Below are 14,863 nucleotides of genomic sequence, written 5' to 3'. Positions count from 1 at the left end.
ATCATTCTTGCCAACAGAATGATTGGCAGGATTTTCAGTAAAGGTCCAGGTCGGAAGTAATTTAGATTGGGTCCCCCAGTCTCTGTCAGAACCATGGTACTCTGTTGTGGTGTGAAAGTAGCCACAGATCATCTTTAGATTAAGGGGTGTGGCTTTGTTCCGATAAAACTATTTACAAACACAGGTTGTGGTTTGGATTTGGCCTGCAGGCTGTAGTTTGTGATCCTTGATTCAGACAGTTTAGCAAGGCTGAAAAGAACACCGACACCCCCTTGTTACCCACAAATGGGTGGGACTGTGTTGGCCAGAGGCCAAGAGTCGGTTGCTCACAGGGGAACGTACAGCATGTAGAGGCTGGGAGGTGCTCCAGGGCACCAAGTGTGGGAAAGTGGGACATACGGGGAAGTTTCCAGAAAGCGTGATGTCAAATTGGAGGCAGAGCGCTGCTGGTGCGTGAAGGGTCTCGAGTCCAAGTGAGGGAGTTAGGGACTTGGGAGGGGTTGTTGTTGGGTCAGGGACCTAGGGCCAGCCAGGTGGTGACCTGGGATGGAGTGGGGACAGGAAATGAGGTAAGCTCTCTTCTTTATTTTTTTGCAAATGCTTTTCTCAAACTTTCCTGATCCTGCAGGCAAGCTAAACCAGTTCCGGAAGAACCTGCGGGAGTCGCAGCAGCTCCGATGGAATGAGAGGTGGGTGCAGACTGTGCTCCCTTTGGTTATGGACACATAACTCCTGGGCCAGAGGCTAAAACCCCAGGACCTCTGCTGTCCTTCCCACAGCTTCTTTTCGGAGTCTCAGGGCAAACCCTTTTCGAGCAGCGCTTCCCAGTAGCCAGAAGCTGAAATGACGGCAGTGCTGCCACCTGGTGAATGAATTGGTTCTGTGACCCAGGAAGTTGTGGTTGGCCCTGATTTCTTCTCTGGAGGCTCAGAAACACTTCCTGTCTTCTTCTGTTCTTCACGCCCCATGCCCCTGCTAGTGTATTACTGTTCTGTGACTTCCCTGTGAACTGCAGTACTCCTCATCCTGTATTTGGTCTCCAGGTGTCACTTTTCTGCCGTGTTCCTAACACTTTGATTCCTGTCTTCAAAAAAGCACCTGCTGCACCATAAGCCCAGGGATGTGGCAGCTGCAGCGGGCTTGGCTTTGTGAGGAACCGAGTGTGTCCACGTTGGAGGAACGTCATACTTGATACCCACGTATTTATTTTCACAAAGAAAATGTTATTTTTGGAGCCAGAATTTTCATGTCTGATTTATGGCGATTTTCTTAAGAACCAGAACTGCTGGCAGAAAGGGGGCATCCACACGCTTAGATAGCCAATTTCTTATTAGAGGGGAGTTTGTTGTTCCTGGTTTGGAATTTAACACTCTCCAAACATTCCAGTCCAATGAAAGTTTTCTCCGCTTTCCCATATAAAAATTCTTCCCACTAGAGTGACTTGATTCTCACAATCACGTTGGAGTCGTGTGTGAATCCTACAGTGTGAGGTTCAGCATTGCCATCTCCAAGTGCTCTTCGTAGGGAAACAGTTTCTGGTCATGCCAAGGTTCCACTTCCCATCTGATCCCGGCCCGGCCTGGAAACAGAGCATATGTGTTTGAGGATGGCAGTGTTTGGGGACAGAACATAAGCGTATTGTGTGGGCCTACAAAGACAGGCCTGGCAGGGTGGGGGGGTGTCTAAGTCAGTTTACTTGGTTCACAGGTTCCCAGGCCCACCCAGGTGCCTAGAATTGGCCTCCAGGATGGGACCAGAAATCCGGTTTTGCATAGAAATGGCTAGCAGCAGGCACAGTGCCGCTGTCCACTCTGCCCGTGTGCACCCCAGCACTTGGCACAGCGGGACAGAAGCAGAGATCTGAACCCACAACTACCTGGCTGCTCACTCAACCCCCTCTTCACAAAGCTTAGAAAGCAGCCGGGCACAGTGGCTCACGCCTGTAATCCCAACAGTTTGGGAGGCCAAGGCGGGTGGATCACTTGAGGTCAGGAGTTCGAGACCAGTCTGGTAAACATGGTGAAATCCCATCTCTACAAAAATACAAAAATTAGCCAGGCATGATGGTGGGTGCCTGTAATCCCAGTAACTTGGGAAGCTGAGGCACGAGAATTGCTTGAACCCAGAAGGCGGAGGTTGCAGTGAGCCGAGATTGTGTCACTGTACTCCAGCCTGAATGACAGAGTGAGACTCCATCTCAAAAAAAAAAAAAAAAAAACACACACACAGACACACACACACACACACACACATACACACACACAAAGCTTAGAAGAGGCTGGTGTTCTCATAAGCACAGATGTCTGAAGAGCCATTAACAAGAATGAGTCTTTTTTTTTTTGAGACACAATCTTGTTCTGTCACCCAGGCTGGAGTGCACTGGCACAGTCATTCCTCACCACAGCCTCGACTCCTGGGCTCTAGCAATCCTCCCACTTGCTGAGTAGCTGGGATGACAGGTGCGTGCCACCATGCCAGTAATTTTTTTATTTTGTAGAGATGGGGTCCTGAACGCATGGCCTCAAGTGATGCTCCTGCCTCAGCCTCTTCTATTATGTTTTTTTAGACGGAGTTTTACTCTGTTCCCCAGGCTGGAGTGCAGTGGCGCAATCTCCGCTCACTGCAATGCCTCCCAGGTTCAAGTGATTCTCCTGCCTCAGCCTCCCGAGTAGCTGGGATTATAGGCGTGCAGCACCACGCCTGGCTAATTTTTGTGTTTTTAGTAGAGATGGGGTTTCACCGTGTTGGCCAGGCTGGTCTTGAACTCTTGACCTCAGGTGATCTGCTCACCTCAGCCTCCCAAAGCCTCAGCCTCTTACAGTGTTGGGATTACAGGCATGAGACACTGTGACCCGGGATGATTTTCAATCACAGTTTTTTGTTACGAGTGGAAAATGCGTATTTCTATAAATGAAGTAGTGCAGACATGAACGTGTAGAAGTCTCTATAATCCTGCCATTGAAGGATGGCACCTGTTACCGTGTATATGAGGGATGTCCAATCTTTTGGCCTCCCTGGGCCACACTGGAAGAAGAAGAATCGCCTTGGGCCACACATAAAATACACTAACGCTAGCAATAGCTGATGAGTTAAAAGAAAACAAATCACAAGAAAACCTCATACTGTTTTAAGAAAGTTTACAGATTTGCGTTGGGCCGCAGGTTGGACAAGTCTGCTATATATATGCACTAGGTTTTCCCCTATAGGTTTACTTATGTGAAAATGATTATTGTGATAATTGTTTTTGAGATGAAGTCTTGCTATGTTGCTCAAGGTGGCCACAAACTCCTGGGCTTAAGCCATGCTCCCGCCTCAGCCTCCTGAGTAGTTGGGAATATAGGTACTCATAACCATGTGTGGGAGATTATTATTAGTTTTTAGACAAAAATGGGGCTGGGCGCAGTGCCTCATGCCTGTAATCCTAACACTTTGGGAGGCTGAGGCGGTAGATCACTTGAGGTCAGGAGTTCAAGACCAGCCTGGCCAACAAGGCGAAACCTCAACTCTACAAACAATACAAAAATTAGCCAGACGTGGTAGCATGCGCCTGTGTCCCAGCTACACAGGAGGCTGAGATGGGAGGATAGCTTGAACCTGGGAGGTGGGTGGTTGCAGTGGGCCGAGATGGCAGCACTGCACTCCAGCCTGAGCAATACAAAGCCAGACTCTGTCTCAAAAACAACAACAACAAAAGGTGGCTGAGGTCTTATAGTATGTGTGCTGTTTGGCACTGTTTTTTCACTTAAAAGATATTGCAGGTTTTTTTGCACATAAGTATCTGAAGAAAGACTTTTTTTTTTTTTTTTTTTTTTTTTTGCTTTTTTGAGACATGGTCTTCCTCTTGCCCAGGCTGGAGTGCAGTGGTGTGGTGAGATAAGGGCTCACTGCAGCCTCCACCTCCTGGGCTCAAGCCATCCTCCCACCTCAGCCTCCAGAGTAGCTGGGACTACAGGGGTGTGCAACCACACCTGGCTAGTTTCTGTATGTTTTGTGAAGATGGGGTCCCACTATGTGGCCCAGGTTAGTCTTGAACACCTGGGATCAGGAAGTCTTCCTGCCTTAGCCTCCTAAAGTGCTGGTATGACAGGCCTGAGCCCCGCGCCCGGCCAGCCTCCTGTGTGAGGTTGTGCGAGACTCTGTCGTGGAAGCCAGTATGCCTCGTGTGCTGGCTTGTTTGTTGGCTCTGTAGTTAACGGGCTGCCCCACGTGGACAGGCATTGGGTCGTCCGTGTCTTTGTGTGCAGGCAGAGGCTGCTGCGGGGGCATCTGTGCACATGGCTGCCAGGAGGGGCTGTGCTCAGGGGGAGCTGGGGAAAAGCTGGTGGTATTGGGGGGCTTGGGTGTAGTGTGGAGGTGTGAGAGCCAGGTGGCCGGGATGCAGTCTGCGGGAGCTAGGCAGTCGCTTGGCCTCCGTGTGTCCTAGTGTCTTTGTCGGTGAGATGGGACAGTGATAGCACGCCCTCACAGGTGCTGGGGGCTGACAAATGTCAGGTCTGAGGACAGTGGCTGGCCCACTACGGGGCCAGTTCCCTTTCTCTACAGTCACCCTGCTAATCTTCTACCGACTGGGTGCTCAGGACAGTGGCGTGGTGGATCCATCTGTACAGCCTGTGCTCCAGCGTCCTGCAGGGCACAGCTGTGTCCAGCCCTGACCCGACTGCCCCTCCTGCCACCTCCATTTTATAGATGAGGAAACCAAGGCCCAAGGGCTTAGGGAACCCTGCTGTGAAGAACACAGTAGGGCTGCTCGGCTCAGACTCTCCCTCCCTGTGCTGAGCTGCCCTCCTCCTGCTGCAAGCACCCCACGCCCCAGGCCCACCCTGCTCACCAGCCTCTGCCCGAGTTCCCCGCATGGTGTGGGAGTGTGGGGCATCCTAGCCTTTCCCCAGTGCCCAGTTCTTTCACTTCCACTGGAGTCCTGCAGGGACAGCTCCGGGACCATGCAGGCCCAGGTGGGCGGGGGGCTCACTTAGCTCGGTGGTGAACAGCTGGCACGTCTCTGGGCAGTGCACAGTGAAGGTCACATAGACCTCTGGAGCCCGCTGGTGATCCTAGAAGGCAGCCAGCCTCCGCAGGACCCCGACCAGCAACAAGATGGCTTCTGGGCAACACAGCACGTCTACGGTGAAAGCTTCAGGTTACTGAAAGGGACCAGCGGACAGTTCCAGGTCATGCTGACCTCAGCAGCAGGGTGAGGCCAGAGAGGCAGCGCTCATATGAGACTATTAGATGCCATTTGACCATTTGGGCCATTAGACGGAAAGGCAATTACTTGGGTGAAAAAGGAGAACCCTTAGTAGAGGAAGCTGCAAAAGACCGAAGCAAAAGAAAAAAATCTCCAGACTCACTGGTGTTCCTCAAAAAACCAGCTCTGGTTCTCAGCCTATCTAGAGGGCTTCGAATGACAGAAAGCCTGCCCCTGCCATGAACTTCGTGTTTCAGGCATCTGCCAATTTGTCTGCTGGCTTGCAGGGTGGGCCCATGTCCCTGGCCACCGCTGGACCTGTGGTTTTCAGGGCTGGGACCCGGGACCACAGGCAGAGCTCTGTTCTACCAGAGAGGGGACAGAGTGTGCTGGCAGGGGCGAGGGGTTTTCGGTGACCCAGCCAAACGCCACCTTCTCTCAAGGGCCCTGTCCTCATCCCAGAAGTGGTTGTTTTCCTCCTGTGGTCTCTGAAGGACACAGGGCATGGCTCTGGGACACAGCCATGTGGTGACGACTGTAACGGGAGTATGCCTGTCTCCAACAAGAGGACTGTGGCTTGAAGGTCACCTTAAGAGGCACCCCTGTACTTTGATGTCACCCTAGAGTCCCAGAGTAACTCTTCTGGAAGCCCCATCACGTCCATGCCCGACAGCGTCCATTGTTCCCTTTTCCCCGAGCCAAGAGCTGGGTAGAGCTGCAAGGACACGCCTGCACAGGGTGCCCGGGGCTGGGCATTACCTGCTGCAATGACATCTGGCTGGAAGGCAGAGTGCTGATGGACCTTCGCGACGTCCCAGTCCAGCTGGGCCACTGTCACCCTGGGGCTGTCTAAGTTGGCAGTGATGTCTGCCTCTAATGAGAGGCTGTTGAGAAGGACATTCCCTCGGAGTTGCTCGAGACCCGGCTGTGACAGTCGCTGAAGATGTATGCCCGGGGGCGGCACATCTTGCAGATGGACAGGCCTGTGAGGCCGGCGCCACTGTAAAGCTCTAGGACAGTCCTGGCGGTAGGAAAGGGGACCGTGTCTGCGACTGCACCAGGGTAAGCCTGCCTCGGTGAACTGTCCTGCGCCCCGAGGTCACCTGTCAGTGAAGGTTGCCAGGTTCTCGATGGCTCATTCTGCAAGGTAGAGGGCGGCGTCCTATGTGACCCGGCCCCTGGTGCCGTGGGAGATGATGGCCGTGCTGTTGGAGAGTGTCTCCGATCTTCCCGAGGGCTGCACCAAGAGAAGGTGAGAGAGTCAGTCCAGCGATCAGAAGGCAAGTGGCTTAGAAGACAAGTAGCCATCCACCACATGGCTGAATAAACCATGACAGGACCAATCACCACGCAGCAATTAGAAGCAGCTAACTGTTGACATGCCAACAGCTTGCACGGGTCTCAAGGGCGTCATGCGGCGTGAAAGATACTCATCTCAGGCCACACAGGATTCCATTCATCGAACATTCCTGAGACGATGGAATTCTGGCGATGGAGCACAGGTCAGTGGTGGCCAGGGGCCGGGTGTGGCTATGAAGGGGTGGCTGCCTTGTGATGATTCAATATGTTATGTTTTTCCTTTGTGGTTTTCTGTATCTATGTTTTGTCTTTTTTTTTTTTTTTGAGCTCTATACCCCAGGCTGGAGTCAGTGGCACGATCTTGGCTCACTGCAACCTCTGCCTCCTGGGTTCAGGCAATTCTCTTGCCTCAGCTGCCCAAGTAGCTGTGACTACAGGCTTGTGCCACCATGTCTGGCTGATTTTTGTACTTTTGTTTGAGACAGAGTTTCACTCTCGTTGCCCAGGCTGGAGTGCAATGGCGCGATCTCGGCTCACCACAACCTCCACCTCCCGGGTTCAAGAGATTCTCCTGCCTCAGCCTCCCGAGTAGCTGGGACTACAGGTGCCCACTACCACACACCGCTAATTTTTGTAGTTTTAGTAGAGACAGGGTTTCACCACATTGGCCAGGCTGGTCTCGAACTCCTGACCTCGGATCCACCCGCCTCAGCCTCCCAAAGTAGTGGGATTACAGGCGTGAGCCACTGTGCCCGGCCATGTCAAGTATTCTTTGAGGACTGGGCAGCAGGTCCTTGTGAAGCAGGTAGTGTGTGTCACCTATTGGACAAATGCCCAACAACCTCACGAGACATGCTGTTGTTGTTGAAGTGCTTGATTTACAGACAGAGAAACTGAGGCTAAAGAAGGTTAACAGACCTCATGTCTAAGACTGCAGAATGGATGAGTCAGGATTTGAACCCATACCCACATTTTCACTTTGTCTGTGCAGGAAGGGTGTCTGGGCTGTGAGGGGGAGGAGGGTGCCCTTCTCATACCAGCAAATAGCTCCGGTGGCCCTGGGTGGACTCCTTGGCCGTCAGGATCTCTGCCAGCGCCACGTATAGTTCGTCCAAAGGCTCTGTGTAGACAGCCTCGTGCTGGGGGCAGACAGAGTGAGAGATTGTTTGCTTTCGTTCTAATCTGTAAAAATGGCCAGATGATTTTCACCAAGTTCGGAGGGGAGATTTGGGATGGAACGGTGTAATGCCGGCCAGCTGCCATATAAAATATTCACTTCGTTGGGCATGGTAGTGTGTGCGAATAGTCCCAGCTACTCTAGAGGCTGACATGGGATGACTGCTTGAGCCCAGGAGTTCGAGGACAGCCTGGACAACAGAGATCTTGTCTCTAAAAAAAAAAATTTACTTGGCAGAGAAACCTGGATGGGAGGGCCTTCAACAAGAGGTGTTGAGAGGGTAGGGTGAGGAGTAGTCTAGGGCAGGAGACAAGGATTCCGTGAGAGCTGCCACGTGACCATGATAGAGAGCTCTGTGTTTGGATCAAACACAGAGAGGAGGAAAACAAAAGGTGCTTTACGTGAGCCCAGGCAGAACTGTGAGGGTGGCCCATGCTGCAGGCTGTGGCTGTCAGCAGGCTGCTTCTCCACAGCTGGCCTCATCCTAAGATTCACAGGGCAGCAGCAGGGTACACTGGGTGACTGCTGCCCTCTCCTGGTGGCACAGGGCAGACCTGCTGGTGACCACAGATGCATGCTTTTGGGGAGGACTAGGGAGAAAGCAGGTATTGGAGAAACAAGGGATTGTTTATTTGCTAAAAGTGTGGCCCTTTCACTCAGCAGGTCTGCTACTGCCTACTAAGGAACAGCCTCTCAACATGCTCATGAGAAACCCTGCATTTCGGGGCCATCTTTAAAATCCATCCTAGGCCAGGTGCGGTGGCTCATGCCTGTAATCGCAGCACTTTGGGAGGCCGAGGCAGGCAGATCACCTGAGGTCAGGAGATCGAGACCAGCCTGGCCAACATGGTGAAACTCTGTCTCTATTAAAAATACAAAAATTAGTCAGGCATGGTGGCAAGTGCCTGTAGTCCCAGCTTCTTAGGAGGCTAGGCATGAGAGCTGCTTGAACCCAGGAGGCAGAGGTTTCAGGGAGCCGAGAATGTGCTACAGTGATCCAGCCTGAGCAACACAGTGAGACTCTGTCTCAAAAAAATAAATAAATAAGTAAAAAATAAAATCCTGTATCAGTCATGAAAGAGCTCATTCCAGCAGCATCAATGCAGAGAATTCACGAGAGGAACTAGTTTCAAAGGTATGGCAAGAGCTAAAACTTCCAACAGGAGCCCGTGGGACAACCCAGAGATGGACAAGAGCAGGAAACTCCAAACCGTTCGGCGGGCAGGACAGAGAGTGTCGGTGAGGGTTCCAGGGCTGTGGGCTGGGCCAGCCTTCTAGGAATGAGAATCCATATGTTAGGAGCTGGGGCCCCAGAGAAGCAGCTACTGTGGAAACCTCAGGAGGCAGAGTGAGGGAGAGACGCTAGCCTCCCCTTCTTCCCGCCCTGTACTGTCTCCCATGGGTCACACACAGCTGCAGCCAGTTGCCTGGGGAGGCCCCTGTCATGCTGGGGTTTGCAAAGCTGGACCAGGGCCTGGGAAGGACGGGGGCTCCAGCACGCAGGTGGCTATGCTGTCCGGCTGCTGGGCGGACACTGCCCATAACTGACCTTTTTGATTAGTTCTGAGAGAAAGCACCGGGCATACTTGACTGACGGCGCGTGCTTCACACACACAGGATGCTTCACAGTCTACAGAAAAGGACAGAACGTTGGTTGCTGGAGAGCTATGAGCCTATGAGCTTCAAGCCAACACAGCAGAGGGCAAACTCCAGGCTACCCGATCCCTCAGCAAACATGTAGATGGACACAGCATTCTGGCCCCACGCATCTGAAGTTTGTGTTAAGATATAAGCCGTTTCCTAAAAATGCTTCACTGCAGCGGCGCAGGCTATGGCGGCATCTCTAACGCCCATTCTGAGCAGGAACACAGGGCATGTGGGCCCAAAGCACTTCCCTCCCAGGGGAGCCAGTGTGAACCAGGGTTTGCAGTAAGGACAGTCACTAACTGTCTGGCTCTATGGAACAGGTGGGAAGGCCCACTCAGCAACTGCTTTCCTGGAGCATGTGTCCCTGGGGACAGGATGGAGGGAAGGGGACGCTCAAGGTGACACTCCAGGTAAAGCCGAGAGAAGCCAAGTGCAGGACAAGCAAGTTCCAGGCAGTGGGAACAGCCGGTGCAAGCTCTGAGGTGGCCACAGCCTGGCACTTGGAAAGGAGGGCAGAGGGACTGGTGCAGCAGGAGTGGGGACGGTGGGAAAACAGGAGCATGGAGGGAGAGGGAGGAGATGGTCCGCAGCGCCTGCTGGCTGGGAGGGACTCAGATTCTGCCCAAAGACAGCAAAGTACCCCACGCAATACACAGGCCCTTCAGGCTGGTGCTGGTTTTTCATTTTTTCTGACACAGTCTCGCTCTGTTGCCCAGGCTGGAGTGCAGTGGTCCAATCTTGGCTCACAGCAGCTTCCACCTCCCAGGTTCAAGCGATTCTCCTGCCTCAGCCTCCCAAGTAGCTGGGCATATAGGCATGCACCACCACACCCAGCTAATTTTTGTATTTTTAGTAGATATGGGTTTTTGCCATGTTGGCTTGGATGGTCTCGAACTCCTGACCTTAGGTGATCCGTCCACCTCAGCTTCCCAAAGTCCTGGGATTACAGGTGTGAGCCAGTGCACCCAGCCTTGTGCTGGGTTTTAAAGCAGCTCTCCCTACATTTCATGCTTCACCACCTACGAGAGTGAGGCTCAGGGTGAAACTCAGAGCAGGGTGTGAGATAACTTCGGGTATCTCCACGCTCGAAGCCCTGACCTACTGTATTGCCCCGAAAGTCTTCCCTGCTGTGGAAATGATGTGGCTGCATCTTTTCCACGTGGATAATCTTGGTTCACCTCTAGCACAGGAATTCTTCACAGGGGCTCCTCGGATGGGCTGGGTGGGTGGGGGTGGAGGATGTCTGCCTCCCCTGAGTTGGTATGGAAAAGGTATTCTTGTGGTGCACTTCTTTCTGGGAGGGAGTCTATTGCTTTGTCTTTTCAGAAGGGCTCGTGGCCCTTCAAAGGTGAAGACCCAGGATGCAGGGTGATCTGCACTTGGTCCTCAAGGCCAGGGTCAGGCTGTGGCTGGGCCGGGTGGTGATCCTGCCTCTCACCTACATGCAGACGCACTTGAGTCCAAACCCCACCCTGGGCAAAGCAAGGGCCCATTTAGGTCTAGAAGAGACAGGAATGGGCAGGACAGGCCTCATAAATGCAAAAAGGAAAGTCTCTGAGCATCTACCAAATGCTAGAAGCTCTTTTGCACCCGTCATCTCTGTTTTTGCCGTGGATGGTTTAAAAAACATTCCCTAGATTCCCCCCTCTCATGCAGATTTTTGTATATTCTGATGTCTTTGTCTAAGTCTTAGATAGAAAATGAAAGCGCTGGAGCTGTCGCAGGTGCTGACACCCATCTGCAGTGCTGACTCAATGGTTTTGTTCTTTGAACAGGGGTGTTTTTAAAGGGTACAAGCACACCTGTGGTTCTTCTCTCAGGTCTTCCGGAGAGATTCAGGAGGCAGGGTCATGAGTCCAAGGGACTCTGGGATTCTTAATTTCTGCAAAACATCCCACAGCAGCTCAGAATCTGATGAGTGTCTTAACTTTGCTTCTAAGCTCTGTGTGGAGGGGAAAGAGAGAAATCTCAAGGGCACATCTACAGGAACATGAAACGCGCAGTAGAATGTGCGGGCAAAGCCCTATGTGATCCCTCCCTGGGGACGTGGAGCCAGTTGGAAGCGGAAGCCACAGCAGCTGAAAGCCTGACCTTCAGATGTCGCAGGCTGCACCTGGATGAGTGACAGGAAGAAGGCTAGAAGACTGACTCTTGGCCGCATTAGTCCTGGCTACTCAGCGGCCACCCGGCTCATGGGCCAGCTCCCTGGTTGCACTGGTCAGCCAGGAATTACCAGGGCAGCCATGGCACCAAGGTTTGATGGGCTTGCCATCTGAGTTTAAGTGGAAATGCAGAATGTGCCCGTACCAGCCTGGGTTACATTGTCCTCTTACAGGGGCCTCAAGCCCAGCAACGAGCTTTGGCTCCTGAGTTAGGCAGACTGTCTCGGCTGGTATGTGACACAGGGCAAGGCACTTCATTGCTTCAGAGCTCCTTCCATGCCGTTAAAGGCCTACAAGTCCTGGTCCTAATCCCTCTCTCTGGCCTGTTCTCCCTCACCCCTGGCCCACCTTGCTCACTCCACTCCAGCCACACTGGCTGCCTTGCTGTTGTTCCTCAATCACAGCTGGCTGGTTTCCACCACAGGGCCTTTGAGTATGCTGTTCCCCAAGCCCTTCCCATGGCTGGCTGCTTCACCACCCAGGCCCCAGTTCAAATGCCACCTCTTTGGGGAAGGCTTCCCTGATTCCCCGACTTTGATGACTTTTCTCCCCAGTTGCTCCATTCATCATTTCCCTGTTTTCTTGGCTTTAAAGCCACTCTCATCTGGTCTTTTCTTGTTTATTCATTTGTTTATTCTCTGGCTCTCCCATGCAAGCAGAGCCTCATCTGTCTTGGGTACTGCTTGCCTGGCTCATGGAAGGCATTTATTAAACATTTTGAGACTGAATAGAAACAGTAGCTAACACCGACATGCGTTTACCATGAGCCAGGCACTGATCCACAGGCTTTTGTACTCAACCCTGACAGCAACCCTCAGAGGTAGTTATCATTATATCCTCCATTTTATTAATAAGAAAACAATAGCACAGAGAGAGGCAGTCACTTGCCCAAGGTCACACAGGGCCAGGGGTTGGGCCAGGATTCGAAGCAGGCAGGCTGTCTCCTGGGTCTGAACTCTCAACTACTTCACCCTAATCAAACAATCCCTCTGGTCAAATGTGAGTGATAATAGTACCCACCTCGTGGGTGTTGAGGGTGAGCCCAAGTTAGCATTCAGCGTGGACATGTGAACAATTATAGTCAATATTGAATGGAGACCTATGATGCTTTTCGGAAGGTTTTGGGTTAAAAATGCACAAATTTCTCCTGACCAGAAATGATCTCTGAGTGCTAAATATTTTATGTCAATGGAATAACGCAAATGATTAAGCAACACCCCATAAAATGGGGCAGACCGAGGGAGGAATATATATCCAAACTGACTCATCCCAGTGAGGTCACCCCACATGAATTACAAATGGGGGCCAGTGCATTAAGCCCCTCTGCTGGCAGAAGGTCCCCAGGGAGAGGAGAGGCCACCCCCTTCTCTGTCTCTTCCATCACAGGCGTGAGAGCCTCAGCGCAGGTGCCCATTCTGTGCAGTGCTCCATATACAGATGAGAACACTGAGGCACGAGGGACAGCTTGTGACCTGGTCACCACGTTCAGGAGAACGTGGTTACCCCGCAGTCCTGAGGGCGCTGACATCTTAGAATGGGTGAGGGCAGCTGTGTCCCAGTGACCAGAAAGATTACTGCCTTTAAAAAGTCTTGAAAATTATCATGAACTGTACCCCACACCGAGCGAGCGTCTGCCCCCCAAGGCGGTGGAGACGTCCCCAGTTTCCGCCGCCAGCCCGCGGGGAAGGAGGGGTGAGGGACTCTGGCCAAGCCCCGGGGATGGGGACCCAGACGCGCGGCCCTGACTGGCTGTGGCGCCAGGGGCTTCAGCAGGGAGACCCATCCCGTCTGCCCCTGGACCCCCGCACGGCCCGCCGCCCACCTACCAGGGGAAGGAGCGCAGTGCGGCCCCGCCAGGAAGCGGCGCTCGAAACTCTGCAGCAAGAGCTCGGTCCCCGGGTTCTCCTCGGGAGCCATGATGTGGGCGGGACCGCATCGTTGCCGGGAGACTGGGCGGAACCTGGGCCTGAACACAAGAGGGGGCGGGCCCGGGGCAGTACGAGGGGCAGAGAGGCGGAGCCCGGGGTAAGGCCAGGAGGAGCGTCGTGGGGGCGGACCCTGGGGCGGGGCCAGGATGAACGTCTTGTGGGCAAGGCCTGGGGTAGGGCCAAGATAAGCGTCTTTGGGGCAGGTCCTGGGGAGAGTCCAGGTTGACGGGACTCTCCAGGCGATCCTGGAAGCGGGGCTTCGGAAGCGTCTAGGTTGTTGGCGACCTGGAGGCGGGGCCTTGCGCGTGGCTAGGATGAGCATCCTGGAGGCGGGTATTAGGGCGGGGCTAAACGATGATTGGGTTCAGGAGGTGGGACTCGGGGCAGAGCCCAGTAGACAGGTCTTAGGGTGGGGCTAAGACGAGACCAAGAGAAGGGTTCAGGAGGCGGGGCCGGGGTGGGGCCTTGACTGTGTCGTAGCACATGACCGGGCGCTGCTCGGATTCTGGGAGGCGGAGGTTAGGGATGGGCCGACGTGGGGAGGGGCCTATTGTCCGGGAGGCGGGACCGAGTCCGGGCTGCGGGCTGCGCTCAGTAGGCGGGCCCTGGGGCGTGGCCAGGCGCTGCTCGGGCCCTGGGAGGCGGAGCTGAGGGAGGGGCCGGTGTGGGGAGGGACCCAGGGCCTGGGAGGAGGGTCGGCGCTGGTCTCAGGGGCCCAGAAGGAGCTGGGCTTGGGGCGGGGCCGAGAAGGAGCGAGGAGTCCCAGGTGTTGGAAGAGGAGCTTGAGGACGGGGTCGGAGTGTGGCTCAAGTTCGGGTGGCGTTACCTGGGGAGGGTTTGAGGCAGGCCCAGGAGCGGGGCCACGGTCGGCCGAGGCGGGGCCAGGGTCGGGCCGCAGGATCCGGAGCTTCGCGCGAGTGGAGTCCGGGTATGCGGCCCGGGAGGCGGGGCCGGTTAGGGCGAGAGTCTCTGGGATCGTCGGGTCAGTCCTTGGGCCACCATAGGCACTCTCGCAGTTCCTGCGCCTTCAGGAAGGTCTTTTTGGCAGGGGCCTTACAGGTGCGCGCTTCGGTCCGGGAGGCCTTATCCTAGCCTCCTCTCCATCAGCGCCACCCCTCTGGGGCCCGACAGGAGGGAGATTTCCCCCTGTTCCCCAGGCTTTGGACTGTTACCCAGCAAGCCATTTGTTCACTAAATATTTATTAAGCACCTACGATGTGCCTGGCAAGGGAGTTGTAACAATGAGAAAAACTAGGTGTGGTCCCGGCCCTCCAAGGGCTCAGAGGCTCGTGGGAGAAGTGGACATTGAAGTAATTATCACACAAATAAGTATAAAAGTACGATATCTTCCAGGAAGGCGGGCACACAGAGCTAGCGGGGCTTCCAGAAGGAGTTTTGATCTTGCAGGGACAGGAAGTAGGAGTTAGCTCCTGCAGGGTGGGATGGGGGTGGTGGTGATACAGAC

General features: G+C 53.9%; 1 pseudogene; it reads right to left on the bottom strand.

Annotated features, from left to right (window-relative positions):
* Window positions 1–565: 565 nt before the first annotated feature.
* LOC129043231 (protein-lysine N-methyltransferase EEF2KMT-like) lies at window positions 566–13,407 on the bottom strand (annotated as a pseudogene).
* Between the last annotated feature and the right edge of the window lie 1,456 nt (window positions 13,408–14,863).

The sequence above is a fragment of the Pongo pygmaeus genome, chromosome 7 (genome assembly GCF_028885625.2).
Source record: "Pongo pygmaeus isolate AG05252 chromosome 7, NHGRI_mPonPyg2-v2.0_pri, whole genome shotgun sequence".
Taxonomy (NCBI): Eukaryota; Metazoa; Chordata; class Mammalia; order Primates; family Hominidae; genus Pongo; species Pongo pygmaeus.
This window is presented reverse-complemented; position numbering and strand designations above follow the sequence as displayed.